This window comes from Cupressus sempervirens, chromosome 10 (genome assembly GCF_028749045.1).
Source record: "Cupressus sempervirens isolate cs-2001-9-10 chromosome 10, ASM2874904v1, whole genome shotgun sequence".
Taxonomy (NCBI): domain Eukaryota; kingdom Viridiplantae; phylum Streptophyta; class Pinopsida; order Cupressales; family Cupressaceae; genus Cupressus; species Cupressus sempervirens.
Window position 1 is genome coordinate 129,637,775 of NC_143127.1, and position 5,674 is coordinate 129,643,448.

The following is a 5,674-nucleotide window of genomic DNA, read 5'->3' on the forward strand; positions in this document are numbered from 1 at the left end:
ACTAGGGAAGATACACCAAATTGCTCCAAAAAGGCTACTAGGAATTAGCCCTCCTAAATAGCTGGAAACAAGATTTCTTGAAAAACTTCTTAACAACCCTACAAAAAAAATTATATTTTTGGATACCCTTTTTAGAGTACTTCAAGATTCTGTAATTTTCTAGCCTCCAAACTTTCCGTACAATGAAAGTACAGTTTTAGGCCAAAAATGAGGATTTCAAGTGCTTTATCGCTGTTGTGATGGAAAACCACCTTAGACACCTTTCCAAGACCTCTCCTTTGGACTGGAGCAAGGTTAGACCTTCTCATTACTCTTTGTGTAGCCGGATTAAAGTATTTGTACACTCAATCCTCTCCATAACTCATTTTCCAACTGTGATTCCTAGCCAAGTTGCATTTGGCTTGCCTAGGGCGTCACCTTAAAAATGCTTGCTGATGCTTTCAAGGGCCCTCCTTCTTGATAAATAATGTACATGGATCCTAGTTCCAAATCCCAAAATACCAGAGGTTTCCAATGGTGGGAAGTGGCCCTAAGATCCCATTTTCTAAGTGCAGCCCTGTTCAGATCAGCAACTTGCCAAGAACAAAAAGATTTTTCTACACTAATGCAAACGAATTAAAATGATCAAACCAACACTACAAAAAGATTAAAAACAATATTTCAGAACTTTTCCAACACAAGAATCAGGCCATTCAATCCTCCTCTATTAAAAATGCCTTCAAATGCATAAAACCGGCAACAAAATACTTGCTCAATTTGTACAAAAAATGCAAAACCAACTTGTCCAACCCCCTGAAAATGGCTGTCCTCATGTTTTTAAAGGCTCCTCCATCAGTTCCATAACTGTTCTAAACAGTTAGGATGTTCTAAACACACAAATGCCAAAAAGTTGCTTTTTGCAAGAAAATGTTGTCATGACAACATGACAACATTTCAGTAACTTTTGTTCTACATGGAGTTAGACCTCCAAATTTGGAAAAAAAATAAAGTAGACATATAATATGCATAAAATGACTTCAAATAAAAAATTCAAATCCATTGGAACCTTTCTAGACCATTTTAGCCTTTTCTGGACCTAAGTCACCTAGTTGACAATAGTCGGCAACTTCTAGCAACTTGGTCACTTTGGGTCTTGCCAAGTCTCCTAAACACACCTAAGGACCACATAGGACCTATTATTAGAATAGTGATGTGGCTAGCATCACTACAAGACAAAAATAAAGAAATACCTAGGTTTCACACTTAGCCTACCTAGGTGCTCCTGCACCAATTCTCCATCGAGTCACTCTAGCTATGGTTTCTTCAACTCTAGATGAGATCACACCTCCAGCTCATGTTGCTCCTATTGATCCTATTCCAACCATAGATGCTTCAGATTTAGTGTAGAAGGACCATTTATGTCTTCCTACATTACCTTCATGTGAAGACTTCCTTGCCACCCTTGTAGGCCTATTCATGGAGTCTGTTACCATCTTTTAGCACCCACGTTCTAAACTCCCAAGCTAACTCTACAAAGTCAATTTGGGTTGTTTTTTAATTGATGATGATAGATTATGAACTCTAACCTATGAAGAAGATGGAGTTATGAAGATATGCTAAGGTGGAACTATCAAATTCAAAACTTCAATTTTCTGCTTCGTTTTGAGATTGGGTTTACAAAAGGCTGAATTGTTAATACATTCCAAGGTGCAGCATATTTGTGAAGTCAAACTTGAACTTGAACCAAAGGTTTCTACTTCAACTTCATGTTCGAGTCTACAGAGTCAAAATTTTTGATAGCATTAAAATAACAGTAACAATGCGGGTCGCATAAGTTTTAACTCCATCCTTATATCTGATCAAATTTTGCATATGTTGTTCAAAATCAAGTTTTCTAAAGGTCCACCAAGGAAATCTTCAAAATTTGGCCAAAGTCAAAAGTTATGATGGACTGAATGCAGGTCTGTCAACACACCAACAAATACAGATATGCCACAGTCAGAAAAAATAGTCATATTACAGGGCCCACAACTTTTAATCTGATTGTTGGATTGAGCTAAATTCTATATATGTTTGAGAAAACCTAAATATCTAAATTCTCTCCAAGCCAGTTTGCAAGATCCTTGAAAGATCAAAAGTTATGACTATTTAAGTGCAACAATATATTACTAGTGATAGTTACAAAATCATGATAGCAATCTATAACCGGCATATGCCACTTGTCCAAGAATGCACATGGGATTCATTTTAAATTTGGTAAAAGATTCATTATAATTTATGAAACTTTAAAGTGTCTTAGCTATTAAAATTCCAAAGGGGCAAGAAGAAGATTATTCTTGAGAATAATTAAATTGATTTTTCAAAAAATGGTTATGGAAACCAAAATACAACCCAAAGTTATTATTTATTGTAAGATTCAGATGTAAGCAAAGGGTTCTTTTTGGAGGCAGAAATTCTATAGCTACTGCTATAGGGGAAGAGATTTCTATTTTGTAATAGAGGAAGCAGTTTCATTTTATGCAGATTGATTGTATTAAGGGGATGGAATAGTACTATTATTGTTTTATCATGTCTTTGAAATAAAGAGGGACATTAGTGTGTTTGATTTTATAGTCATATACATTTGTGTTTCTGATTTGAGAGGATTGTGAAGTCCTTTTATTTCTATTTTAGATGCAGTTCTTTATTATTATGTCGGATGTGATATATTTAATCTTATGGTTATGTATTCACACTTTTGCATAAAGATGTTTACAGCTTTCTCTCTCTATTCTCTCTGTAATATGGAAACATGGTAGATAGTCTTGTGACTATTTACTAGTTTTTCATTCATTTCTAGTTTAGCAATCTTTAATCACATTCATTCCATATTGATGGGTGAGTGTCTGAAAAACCCTTTGTGTCTTCAGGTGAAAGACATAACCGGATAACACATTTATTGAATATCTTTTAAGAGGGAGTTGTACCTCTCAATTCAGAGGAAAGCTATCAATCTCATGATAGTATTTCCAATTGTTAGTGGAAATTGTTCTTCCATTTGGGCATCTTGAGTCATTCTTTGTACATAATTTTGGAAGGGCAAAACTATTTACTAATAGAGTCTCACATTGAATATGTGGGAGATATTCTTGATGATATTCATCATCTTTTTGAGGTAGATACTTCATCCTTTGCCATAGTGATAGATTCGTGTACTTTAGCACTACAAGGTACACATGGTCTTCTAGCTGATGATTTGTTGCTAGCCATTTTAGCTCTGTTCTTGGAGTCACGCACAGTAGATATGGGAGAATTTTATAATGATCTATCACTTCCCTTTGCTAAGGATTCTTCTACAATTGTTGTGAGGGCCCACTCTGACCCTCAAGTCCATGCTCTACCTAACCAATCTTTCTAGGTTAGCATGATTATTGATTGTTCTTTATGGCATCTATAGGAGATCTCTTTCATAGTTTAGAAGATAGTTGATTTCCTGAAGCAGGTTCGACATCCTTCCTTGTTCAATCTATTCTTCTCTTCAGTAGTTTTGGAGGAAGCCATCATCACTATTGACATGGGGACTTTTGAATAGGTTTTAGAGACATCAGTCATCATAGAGATTCCTTCTCCATACAAGAGACGCATCTCATAGGTACCCTTGCATTTGTTTCTTCCAAAGGGGAGGAACATCATACAGAGGCCATGGATTAGCTTCTACATCAGAACATTTGTCACTGATCATCACACTACTTTTAAGGGAGGGACTACCTCATCTCCTTCTTCTCCTTTTTGGGGGGGACTTTTTCCTCTTAGGAGGTTTTTTCCTTCTTCCATTTCTTTTTTGTATATAATTGATGTATTTCATAATGGGGGGGGGTCTTGATTACTCCATCCATCCATGCATGCCTTTCATCTCTCTCTTTGGGGGAGGGTTTTTCCCATGATGTTTTCCCTCTTTCCCAATTTTATAGGAGATTTGCAGTTTCATTTTGTACATGGGTACCTAACATGGCCTAGTAGCCGAGACCCATTTATGCATTTCATCCTAGTTTTTATAAGCTTAAGGGCATTCCCCTAAGTTGTACTTAAGGGGGGGTGTTGGTGTAAATATGTATTTACTATTTACAGTTACTTAAGTTTACTTAGGTTAATCCATATTTTTATTATTTATTTATTATTCACCTAGTTTTTGTAAGTTTAAGGGCATTCCCCTAAGTTTCACTTAACGGGGGTGTTGGTGCTGTTAGAAGTTGTAATCTTTCCTTGGTGTGTTTATAAACCAAGGTTAGACATCCTTTCATTATTGTTATAATATATTAGGATATAAGCCAAGGTATCCTAATATATTTCTTTTTTGTCCTTTTTCCACTACATCTTATTTTGTCCTCTAATGGAATATGTGAGGACAAATATTTATTGTAATTTGTAATTTAGATTATTCCTCCTTAAGAGGAATCTCACACTTGGCCTCACACACTTATGAATGGTGGCATTCATAGACATGGGAGTTACATTCTAACTCCTCTCTCTCATCTCTATTTAAGAGATGACCCTCTTCTCTCATTTCTAATGAGGTTTCTTCCTTTTCTCAATTATTGTATGAGCGATTGCTCTCTCTCTCTCTCTCTCTCTCTCTCTCTCTCTCTCTCTCTCTCTCTCTCTCTCTCTTTCTCTCTCTCTCTCTCTCTCTTCCTTCTTAGGCTTTTCATGCCTCATTCATAATGTCACAAGGGGTTTTCTTTGCTTTCCCCATTCCAAATATCTTGTCTCATGGAGTTGGATCTTGAAGCTTTCTCTCTCCTATTTTATGGTAATATCTTTTCATGCATTAACTCGCTTAGATTCTTTCCTGTTTTTGCTTATTTCCATATTTCTTTTTCCATTTCTAACATGGTATCAGAGCAGTTTAATCTTTGTTTTGAGTGTTTGCACGAAGGTACGATTCGAAGGAGACTCTTGAGAGAGATTTCACTAAATTTTTTTTAATCTTCTTAAGTTGGAAGAAATTGAATTTTTTTTTGGATTTGGCTAGTTTACCGCCAAACCCGATTAACTCCTGTTTGCTCTAATTTATGTAGGAGTAGCATTTATAATTTATTTTTTTAATAGTATTTTTTAGTGTTTTTTTTAATATTTAAAATTAAAATTTATTATTTCTCTAATATTTTTTGTAGGGAAGACTTCATAACTCTAAGTTTGATTATTATTATTTTTTAATTGTACTTTCACTATTTCTCTATTTGGTTAAAACTATCTCATATATATATATATATATATATATATATATATATATATATATATATATATATATATATATATATATATATATATATATATATCGTAATTAATTAATTTAAAATCTTTTCTTATCTACATCTTTTATTTTTCTTTAAATCTTTAAATTTTTTTTTTTTGGAAATAGCCTGCATTTCTATTCTTTTCAATGAAAATTTTTGTAGTCATTTCTTTTTTCAAGGCTGAGTAAAGTGCAGCTATCGATTTTTTTGAGGTTGAGTGACAACTTTTTAACATTTTTTTTTTTGGCAACCTGCATATTAGGGTTTAAGAAGATAAATATTATGGTTCTCTTTATGTATTCCCTTCCACTATCATTCTTGTTTCATACCTCACTCGTCTGAGGATTCGATAGCGGGATCTCATCTTTTCTTCTACCGCCTGCCATCTCACTTTGGCTCTGGCCTATTCTTCTTCTCCC